General features: G+C 39.3%; 1 protein-coding gene across 1 annotated transcript in view; it reads left to right on the top strand.

Moving 5' to 3' along the window:
- The window catches only part of LOC105495537 (protein FAM187B-like), a 36,554-nt gene that overhangs the window by 19,890 nt on the left and 4,680 nt on the right, over window positions 1–11,984 (top strand). The gene's annotated exons all lie outside the window — the stretch shown is intronic.

Below are 11,984 nucleotides of genomic sequence, written 5' to 3'. Positions count from 1 at the left end.
GCCTCATGTAAGTGGAATCGTCTAACATTTGTCCTGTGTCTATTGCATAAAGAATAATGTTTTCAAGGTCCATCCATGTTGTAGTATGTCAAAGTCATGTAGCATGAAGTAAGATCAAAATTTCTTTTTACAGCGAACTAGTGTACCATTGTATGTATATGCTACGTTTTATTTATCCATTCATTTGTGGATGGACATAGGTTGTTCCTACCTTTTGACTATTGTAAATGGTGCAGCTGTGAACACTGGTGTACAAATATCTGCTTTCATTTCTTTTGAATATATGCCTAGGAATGGAATTGCTGGGTGACTTGGTAGTTCTATTTTTAACGTTTTGAGGAACTGCCAAACTGTTTTGCCCAGTGGCTGCACTATTTTACATTCCCACCAGCAATGCATGGAAGATTCCAATTTCTCCACATCCCTACCAAAACTTATTATCCATTTTCTTGATTATAGCCATCCTGGTTAGTGTGTGAAGTGGCATTTCATTGTGGTTGTAATCTGCATTTCCCCAATGACTAATGATGTTGAGCATATTTTCACGAATTTATTGTCCATTAGTATATCTTCTTTGGAGAAGTGTCTATTCAAGTACTTTGTCCATTTTTGAACTGGGTTGTTTTTTTGTTGTCAAGTTGTAGGAGTTCTATATATACTTTGGATATTAATCCCTTGTTAGATATATGATTTGCAAATATTTTCTTCCATTCTCCAGGTTTTTTCACTTTCTTGATAGTGTCCTTTGGTGCACAAAAGTTCTTAATTTAATGAAGTTCAATTTACCTACTACTTTTTCTTCCTTGTACTTTTGGTCTCCTATTTATGCAATTGTTGCCAAGTTCAATGTGATGAAGATTTCAACAATATTTTCATCTAAGAGTTTTATAGTTTTAACTCTTAAATTGAGTCTTTGAACCATTTTATTTTATTTTGTTTTATTTTTTGAGATGGAGTCTCACTTTGTCACCCAGGCTTGAGTGCAGTGGTGTGATCTCTGCTTACTACAACCTCCGCCTCCCGGGTTCAACCAATTCTTGTGCCTCAGCCTCCCAAGTATCTGGGATTGCAGGTGCGTGCCACCACACAGGGCTAATTTAATTTTTGTATTTTTAGTAGAGATGGGATTTCACCATGTTAGCCAGGCTGGTCTCGAACTCCTGACCTCAAGTGATCCACCCACCTTGGCCTCTCGAAGTGCTGGGATTACAGACGTGAGCCACTGCACCCGGCCTGAGCCATTTTAATTTTGGTATGTGGTAGAAGGGTCCAACTTCATTTTTTTGCATGTGGATATTCAGTTTTCCCTCTACCATTTGTTGAAAACACTGTCCTTTTCCCATTAAGTGGTCTTGGCTTCCTTGTCAAAAATCAATTAATCATATGTGTGAGGGTTTGTTTCTGGGTTCTGCATTCTATTTCATTGATCTATATGCCTATCCTTATGCAAGTACCATATGTTTTAATTACTGTAGCTTTGTAGTAAGTTCACAGTTGGGAAGTGTGAGTCCTCCAACTTTATTTTTTTTTCAGTATTGTTTTGGTTATTGGAGACCCCTTAAAACTCCATATTAATTTGAGGATCTGCTTCCATTTCTTTGGAAAAAGATGTTGGAATTTTGGTCAGCGTTGTGTTGAATCTGTAGATTGTTTTGAGTAGTATTGACATCTTAACGTTAAGTCTTTCTATCCATGAACACATCTTGCCATTTCTTTAGATATTTGTTAATTTATTTTGATATTTGTTAATTTATTTTAGCAATCTTTTGTAATTTTCAGTGTACAAGTCTTTCCCCTTCTTGGTTAGATTTATTCCTAAGTATTTAATTGTTTTAGATGCTGTTGTAAATGGAATTGTTTTCTCAATTTCCTCTTCAGATTGTTCAGTGCTGGTGCGTAGAACCACGAATTATTTTTGTGTGTTGATCTTGTACCCTGCAATTGGTTTAACTGTAGTAACTGTCTTGTGAATTCTTTTGGATTTTCTATATATGGATCATGTCATCTCTGAATAGAGATAGTTTTACTGCTTTCTTTCCAATTTGGATGCCTTTTATTTCCTTTTTCTGTCTGATAGCTCTGGGTGGAACTTCCAGTATAGTGTTCAATAGCCATGGTGAAAGTGAGCATCTTTGTCTTATTCCTGATCTTAGGGGGAAAGCTTTCAATCTTTCACCATTGAGTATGATGTTAGCTGTGAGTTTTTCATAAATATCATTTATCACATTGAGGAATTTTCCCTGTAGGATTAGTTTTCTGTTTTTTTTTTTTTTTTTTTTTTAATCATGAAGGTGTGTTGAATTTTGTCAAGTACCTTTTCTGTATTAATTCAGATGATCATATGTGTGTTTTTTACCTTCATTCTAATAATGTGATGTATTACATTGATTGATTTTCTTGTGTTGAACCACCCTTGCATTCCTGCATAAATCATACTTGGATATGGTGAGTAATCCTTTTAATATGCTAATGGATTTGATTTGCTAATTTTTTTTGAGGATATTTGTATCTATATTCATAGGGGTTTTAGTCTAATTTTCTTGTGATTTTTTTATTTGACTTTGGTATTATGGTAATACTGGCTGCATAGAATGAATTAGAAAGTGTTTCCTTCTCTTCAATTTTTTGGAAGTTTGAAAATGATTTGTGTGAATTCTTCTTTAAATGTTTGGTTGAGCTAACTCGTGAAGCCATCTGGTTTAAGATTTTTCTTTGCTAGGTGGTTTAAAATTAGTGGTATTGCCACTTTCATTTCTAATTTTAGTTATTTGCGTCTTCTCTTTTTGTGCTTCATCAGTCTCGCCAAAGGTTTGCCAATTTTGTTAATCTTTTCAAAAAACCAACTTTTGGTTTTATAGATTTTTTGTCTGTTCTCTTTCTCTATTAGTTTCTGCTCTAGTCTCTATTATTTCCTTTCTTCTGCTGGCTTTGGGTTTTGTTTGCTCTACTTTTTCTAGTTCCGTAAGGTGTAAGTCAGGTTATTAATTTGAGATAGTTCTTCTTTTTAACATGTACATTAATAGCTGTTACTTTCCCTCTGAGCACAGTTTTTGGGGCATCTCATAAGTTTTGGCATATTTTGTTTTCTTTCTCACTTGTCACTAAGTATTTTCTAATTTCCTTTGTGATTTCTTCTTTGACCTATTGATTGTTTAAGATAGTGTTGTTTAATTTTCACATATTTGTGAATTTTCATTTTTCCTTCTATTGATTTCTAACTGTATCTTGTTGTGGTCAAAGAAGATAGTTCGTTTTATATTTATTTTAAAATCTACTGAGATTTAACTTATGGCTTAACATGTCATCTATCATAGAGAATGTCTCATGTGCACTTGGATTTTTTTTTAATCGGGTGAGTGTTCCATATGTGTCTGTTAGGTCTATTTGGTTTTTGTGTTATTCAAGTCCACTATATTTTTACTTATTTTCTGTCTGTGTGTTCTATCCATTATCGAAAGTGGGATTTTGAACTCTCCAGCTATCTTGGTAGAACTGTGTATTTCTCCTTTAAGTCTATCAATTTTTGCTTTATATTTTGAGGTCTGTTATTAGGTGCAGAAATGTTTATAACTGTTATATCTTATTAATTTGTAATGTCTGTCTTGTCTCTTGTAAATTGTTTTGATGTAAAGTCAATTTTGTCTGATATTTGCATAGACATTCCAGCTATCTTTTGGTTACTATTTGCATGGAATATCCTTTTCCATCTCTTTTGCTTTGAACATATTTATGTCTTTGGATCTAACACGAATCCTTTATAGACAGCATATTGTTGGGTGATGTTTTTAAAAATACATTCTGGCAATCTCCGTCTTGATTTAAAGAAATGACTATCAGCCAAATTACTGCCACTTTGCTACTTGTTTTCTATATGCCTTTGGGCTTTTTGTCCCTCATTTTCTTCATTACTGTTTACCTTTATGTTTAATTTTTTTGTAGTGAAATGTTTTGATTCTCTTTTCATTTCCAATTGTGTATATTTTGTAGCTTTTTACTTCGTGGTCATAGAGGAGATTATATTATATATAACAACCTAAAATTATAATACTCCAATTTGCATTTATACCAGCTTAATTTCAGTAATACATATAAAAACTCTGCTCTTATATAGCTCTGTTGCTCCTTTTCCTTTTTCTTTCTTTTTTTAAATTTTTTTGAGATGGAGCCTCACTCTGTCGCCCAGGCTGGAGTGCAATGGTGCAATCTTGGCTCACTGTAGCCTCTGCCTCCCGGGTTCAAGAGATTCTGCTGCCTCAGCCTCCCCAGTAGCTGGGATTACGGGTGTCTGCCACCATGCCTGGCTACTTTTATTTTTGTATTTTTAGTAGAGATGAGGTTTTACCATGTTGGCCAGGCTGCTCTTCAATTCCTGACATCAAGTGATCCACCTGCCTCTGCCTCCCAAAGTGCTGGGATTACAGGCATGAGCCACTGTACCTGGCCTCTGTCATTCCTTTTCTGTTGTCAATGTCACAAATCACACCTATATACATTGTTTTCCCAATAACAAAGATTAATAATTGTTTTCATGCATTTTATATCATGTAGATAATAAAAAATGAAATTACAAACTCAAATTATGATAACAGTAGCTTTTATAATTGCTCATGTATTTATCTTTAGCAGAGATTTTTATTTTTTTCTTCATATGTTCAAATTACTGTCTGTATTCTTTCATTTCAACCTGAAGGACTTCCCTTAGCATTTCTAGTAGGGAAGGACTAGTGGTAATGAACTCCCTCAGCTTTTGTTTATCCAGGAATGTTTGAACTTCTTCCTCATTGTTGGAGGATAGATTTGGTAGCTATAGAATTCTTGGTTGATAGTTGTATGTTTTTTTTTTTTTCTTTTGGCATGTCAAGCGTATTAACCCACTGCCTCTGGGTTTCCAATGATAAATCTGCCAATAATCTTATTGAGAATTTCTTGAATGGGACAAGTTGCTTCTCTCTTGCTGCTTTCAAGATTGTTTCTTTGGCTTGGGCTTTTTACAGTTTGATTATAATGTGTCTCAGCTTGAATCACTGGGTTTTTCATACTTGGAGTTTGTTGAGTTTTTGGATTTGTTGATTCATGTCTGTCTTCAAATTTGGAAAGTTTTCAGCCTTATTTCTTAAATTACAATTCTTTCTTCCTCTTTTTCTCTCTCTTCTTCTGGACCTTCTGTAATGTGTATGTTGCTCTACTCTGTGGTGTCCCACAGATCCTTTAGACTCTGTTCAGTTTTCTTTAATTGTTTTTCTTCCTGTCCCTCAGACTCAATAAATTGTCCTATCATCAAGTTTGCTGATTTTTCTTCTGCCTGCTCAAATCTGTTTTTGAGCCCCTTCAATGAATTTTTTATTTCAGTAATTGTATTTTTAGCTCCAGAATTTTCCTTTTGGTTCCTTTTTGCATTTTCTATCTTTTTACTGATGTTCTTCTTTTGTTCATACATCATTTTTCTGTCTTTGTCTATGTCTCCTTTAGCTGTTTGAGCATCTTTAAGACAGTTATTTATGTCTTTGTCTAGTAAGTCTACTTCCTGGGCTTCCTCACGTATAGTTTGTTTATTTTTTCTTTGAATGGGCCATACTCTCTTGTTTCTTTGTATGTATGTCTTGTGACTTTTTTGTTGAAAATGGACATTTGAATCTTACAATGTGCTAACTCTGGAAATCAGATTTTCCCCGTTCCCCAGGATTTCCTGTTTGTTTTTTGTTTGTTTGTTTGTTTGTTTATTGTTATACGAGGTCTCTGTGCTAGGATCAACCTAAAATGAAAGCTTATGATCATCTTAGGTCTTTTCTGAATTTGCATCTTTCCCTGAGCTTGTGCAGTGCCTTTTAAATTCCCTTGTATACACAGTTGCTTTTGAATGTCCTGATCCCTAAATGTCCACCTTCCAAAGGGAACAAAAGGGGAGAAAATCCAGTGGCTATCCCTTGATACCTTCTGGAAGCCAGTTCAGCTGGTGGGGATTAAGCCAATCGTGGCCCACCCCATGTGTCTGCACAGCTGTGATCAGAAGTAGTAATCCAGAATCCCAACACAGAACTCTGATATTTGGAGGATGAGTCCATATTGCTCATCCCTAGGTACTAATACTGGCTGATACTTTATAAATAACATCTCATCAAATCCACACAAGAGCCCTATGTGGCCAGTACAATTAAAATCATTTGAAAATAAGGAAACGGAGGTTCACAGAGTGAAAGCCATTTGATCAGTCTTTCATTGCTGGAAGAGACTTCACTGAAGTTCCTCATCTATGTAAAAAAGAAAAAGCAGCCTCTAATAGCTGGGAGCTGGCCTAACAGTAACAACTGGGTCTTGGTGTTGCTAGCAGCTTGTCTAGAATGCACTGCTAGATCATGGTGTTCTCCTATTGAAAGTGAACAATTTTCACAGAACAACAACAACAAAGGCCTCTCTGTAACTGTGATGCATCTAGACAGAAACAAGACTGCTCTGTAATTAAGCCTGAACAGAGACGAAACAGGAACACTGTCCAAACCATAAAATATCAAACATCCCCTTCTCTCAGCTGATCTGAGTGACTGCTGTTTCTTTACCAATTGCAGTTTTAGCTTTGCTCCATTCTTCTCACCTTCTAGAAAAGATATAGTTGGTTACACTTGTTGTGGGCAAAGGACATGAACAAACACTTTTCAAAAGAAAATATACATCTGGCCAAGAATCATATTAAAAAGCTCAACATCACTAATTATTAGTGAAACGCAAATCAAAACCACCAAGAGATACCATCTCACACCAGTCAGAATGGCTGTTATTAAAAAGTCAAAAAACAACATGCTGGTGAGGTTGCAGAGAAAAAGGAATGCTTGTACACAGTTGGTGGGAGTGTGAATTAGCATGTAAGACAGTGTGGCAATTCCTCACAGACCTAAAAACAGAACTACCATTCAACCTAACAATCCCATTACTGGGTATACACCGAAAGAAATATAAATTGTTGTCATAAAGACACATGCACACGTATATTCATTACAGCACTATTCACAATAGCAAAGACGTAAGATCAACCTAAATGCCCAACAATGGTAGACTGGATAAAAAAAATGTGGTACATATACACTATGGAATACTATGCAGCCATAAAAAAGAATGAGATCATGTCCTTTGCAGGAACATGAATGGAACTGAAGGCCATTATCATTAGCAAACTAATGCAGAAACAGAAAACCAAATACCACATGTTCTCCTTTATAAGTGGAATCTAAATGGTAAGAACACCTGAACACATAAAGGGGAACAACACACACTGGGGCCTATCAGAGGGTGGAGTGTGGGAGGAGGGAGAGGATCAGGAAAAATAGCTCATGGGTACTAGGCTTAATACCTGGGTGATGAAATAATCTGTACAACAAACCCCCATGATGTAAATTTACCTCTATAAGAAACCTGCACACATACCCCTGAACTTAAAATAAAAAGTTTTTTAAAAAAGAATTGGTTACACTTTTTGATAGCACCCAACCCAAAGCAAATCCCCACTTCTTTGAATCCTTCCCAAAATCATACAACACAGCCCAAATTCTGTTAGTCTTCTCTGACACCTTCTTCCTGAGACACCGCACCGTTCCCCGTGGTGTACATCTGCCCTCACTGCAGCAAGTCAAAAAACCTAACTTTGTTCATAGGTGCATGCCTGATTGTCTTTAGCTGACGGGTATTCACATAGCAAACCTGTTCCCACCTCAAGGCCTTTGCATGTGGAGTGTGCTTAGTTCAGACCTCGCTTTCTCTGGAATGTTTTTTTGTTTGTTTGTGTTTTGAGACAGAGTCTCACTCTGTCACCCAGGCTAGAGTGCAGTGGCACAATCTCAGCTCACTACAACCTCCACCTCCCAGATTGAAGCAATTCTCCTGCCTCAGCCTCCTGAGTAGCTAGGATTATAGGTGTGTACTACCACACCTGGCTAATTTTTGTATTTGTAGTTGAGATGGGGTTTCACCATGTTGGCCAGGCTGGTCTCGAACTCCTGACCTCAGGTGATCCACCTGCCTCAGCCTCCCAAAGTGCTGGGATCACAGGCATGAGCCACTGTGTGAATCTTCATGACCATCTTATATAGGTCTGCTCAAATGTCACTTCTTCAGAGAAGCCTTCTCTTCTCACCTACCTGTCTCTCCACAGGCTGGGCATGGTGTCCCACGCCTGTAATCCCAGTACTTTGGGAGGCCGAGACAGGAGGATAGTCTGAGGTCATAAGTTTAAGACAAGCCTCTACATGGTGTATACATTTTCTTTATCCAGTCTACCATCTCTACCAAAAATTTTAAAAATTAGCTAGGCATGGTGGCACGTCCCTGTAGTCCTAGCTACTTAGGAGGCTGAGACAGGAGAATCACTTGAACCCAGGAGTTTCGGGCTGCAGTGAGCTATGATTACACCACTGCACTCCAGCCTGGGTGACAGAATGAGACCCTGTCTCAAAAATAAATGAATAAATAAAAATAAAATAGTCTCTATATTAGTTGGCTAGGGCTGCCATAACAAACACCAGAGACTGGGTGGTTTAAACAATGGAAATTTATTTCTTCACAATTCTATAAGCTAGAAGTCCAAAATCAAGGTGTTGGCAGGGTTGGTTTCATTCTGAGGCCTTTCTTCTTGGTGTGCAGATGGTTCCCTTTTCACTATGTCCTCACTTGGTCATCCCTCTGCCTGCATTCTAATTTCCTCATCTTTTAAGGGCACTAGTCATATTGGATTAGAACCCACTCTAACAACCTTATTTTAACTTAATTACCTCTTTAAAAGTCCTGTTTCCCAGTACAGTCACATTCTGAGGTATTGGCGGTCAGTGTTTCAACATATGAACTTGTGGGGTCACAATTCATCCCCTAATAGTCTCCATCCCCAATCTCTCTTCATGCCTTCTTTTTTTCTTCAAAGCGTTTACCATGACCTGATGTTTTATTAGTCATTTATTTGTTTACCATCTGTGTATTAGTCTATTTCCATACTACTATGAAGAAGTATCTGACACTGGGTAATTTCTAAAGAAAAAGATGTTTAATGGACTCAGAGCTTCACATGGCTGGGGAGGCCTCACAATCATGGCAGAAGGCAAAGGAGGAGCAAAGGCATGTCTTACATGGTGGCAGGCAAGCAACCGTGTGTAGGGGAACTGCCCTTTATAAAACTATCAGATCTCACCAGGCACAGTGGCTCATGCCTGTAATCCCAGCATTTTGGGAGGCTGAGGCGGGTGGATCATTTGAGGTCAGGAGCTTAAGAACAGCCTGGCCAACATGGTGAAACCTCCTCTCTAATAAAAATACAAAAATTAGCCAGGTATGGTGGCGCACATCTCTCATTCCAGCTACTCAGGAGGCTGAGGCATGAGAACTGCTTGAACCCGGGAGACAGAGGTTGCCATCAGCTGAGATCATGCCACTGCACTTCAGTCTGGGTGACAGAGTGAGACTCCACCTCAAAAAAAAAAAAAAAGAAAGAAAGAAAAAGAAAAGAAAAGAAAAAAAAAAAAAACATCAGATCTTGTGAGAGTTATTCACTATCATGAGAATAGCATGGAAAAAACCTGCTCTCATGATTCAATTACCTCCCATTGGGTCCCTCCCATGACACATGGGGATTATGAGAGCTACAATATGAGATGAGATTTGGGTGGGGACACAGTCAAACCATATCACTGGCCAAAGCATTCAATTGCCAGTTCACGATTTGCTATACTCCCTTATCCTGCCATAGCAACTAATGATGTTGCAGATGGTACCACCTCTGTTAGCCACAGTATCTGAAGGGACTTTGTGGAGTAGAGCTCTCCCCAGCCAACTTTGGATACTTCACATGAAAAAAAATTTTATTAAGCCACTAAGATTTTAGAATCCTTTGTTACACAGCATAACTTAACCTATCCTGACTAACACATCCCCTAGGATGGATGTAAGCTCCGAGAGGTCAAGGACTTAGCCTGGATCCTTGGTGCCTGGTGCAAGGTGGATAAGTGATATGGTTTGGTTTTGTGTCCCCGCCCAAATCTCATCTCGAATTGTAATCCCCACGGGTGGAGGGAGGGACGCAGTGGAAGGTAATTGGATTATGGGGGTGGTTTCTCCCATGCAGTGAGGGAGTTCTCATGAGCTCTGATGCTTTAAAAGTAGCTGGCAGTTCCCCCATCGCTGTCTCTCTGCTGCCACCTTGTGAACGTGCCTGCTTCCCTTTCGCCTTGCACCATGACTGGAAGTTTCCCGAGGCCTCCCCAGCCATGCAGAACTGTGAGTCAATTAATCCTCTTTTCCTTATAAATTAACCAGTCTCCAGTAGTTCTGGCCGGGTGCTGTGGCTCACATCTGTATTCCCAGCACTTTGGGAGGCCGAGATGGGCAGATCACTTGCGGTCAGGAGTTCAAGACCAGCCTGTCCAACATGGTGAAACCCCGTCTCTACTAAAAATACAAAAATTAGCTGGGCGTGGTGGCTCATGCCTGTAATCCCACCTACTTGAGAGGCTGAGGCAAGAGAATTGCTTGAATCTGGGAGGCAAAGGCTGTAGTGAACCAAGATTGCATCATCACACTCCAGCCTGGGGGCTAGAGAGTGAGACTCTGTCTCAAAAAAACAAAAAAAAAGGAAAGTCTCAGCAACGTGCCTGGGGTCATGTGGCTCACACAGTGCCTAGCACAATTCTGGTACAACTAATATTGTCCTATCGGTCACAGCTGTGGAAGACATGGTTGGCTACACCAGGTCAGCATTCTTTTCTACAGCTCTCCTGCATACAAAACCCTGATTTTGTTTGGGTCTTCAGCGGCTTTTCTGCTAAGAAAAAGCTGACCTTACCCAGTCCTAGGGAACAAATTCTAAGTGGTTTAAGCCAACGATGTAAACTTCATTTATTTTCAGGGATTGGTTTAGACCTGGGCATGGGCCCCGATCCTGGCCAATAGAACTTCAGGGCAGAGCTGATGTGAGGATTTTGGAAATGGTTTTAACTCTGTGATATAAAGGATAATACCAGAGGAAAAATTCCTTGTAATAGACATTAGCCATGGAAATCATTACTGCCATTTGCCAAGAGATTCCTGGAAATAGTAGAGTTCCATTTCTTTTTTTTCTTTTCTTTTTTTTTCTTTTTTTTTTTTTTTGAGACACAGTCTCGCTCTGTCGCCCAGGCTGGAGTGCAGTGGTGCGATCTCGGCTCACAGCAAGCTCCACCTCCCAGGTTCATGTCATTCTGCTGCCTCAGCCTCCCCAACAGCTGGGACTACAGGCGCCTGCTGCCACGCTCGGCTAATTTTTTTGTATCTTTAGTAGAGACGGGGTTTCACCGTGTTAGCCAGGATGGTCTCGATCTCCTGACCTCGTGATCCGCCCAAAGTGCTGGGATTACAGGCGTGAGCCACCGCGCCTGGCTAGAGTTCCATTTCTTTTGGTAGATTGGTGGTGCCATGTAGCTGTTTCTGGCCAATGGTTTGTGAGCAAGTGACATGACATGTGTTACTTAAGGGCAAAGCATTTAATGTAGACCCGAAATCTTACAGAGAGCTCTTTCCTCCTCCTTGGAAGAAACTGAAGATGTTTGAGATGGCAGTTGCTCCATCACCCTGGATTCCTGAGTGATTCCAGTACCGATGCACAATGAGTAAGAAGTAAACCTTTCTTGTTTTATGTTATTGAGATTTGGGGGAGTTGTTTTTGTTTTTGTTTTTTTGTTTTGAGATGGAGTCTTGCTCTGTCACCCAGGCTGGAGTGCAGTGGCACCATTTCAGCTCACTGCAACCTCTGCCTCCCGGGTTCAAGTGATCTTCCTGCCTCAGCCTCCCAAGCAGCTGGGACTTCAGGTGCGTGCCACCACACCTGGCTAATTTTTGTATTTTTAGTAGAGACAGGGTTTTGTCATTTTTTGTATTTTTAGTAGAGATAGGGTTGGCCACGTTGGTCTCAAACTCCTGACCTCAGGTGATCTGCCCTCCTCAGCCTCCCAAAGTGCTGAGATTACAGGCGTGAGCCA

The sequence above is a fragment of the Macaca nemestrina genome, chromosome 20 (genome assembly GCF_043159975.1).
Source record: "Macaca nemestrina isolate mMacNem1 chromosome 20, mMacNem.hap1, whole genome shotgun sequence".
Taxonomy (NCBI): Eukaryota; Metazoa; Chordata; class Mammalia; order Primates; family Cercopithecidae; genus Macaca; species Macaca nemestrina.
The sequence above is the reverse complement of the archived record's forward strand: the minus strand, read 5'-3'. Positions and strand labels throughout refer to the sequence as shown.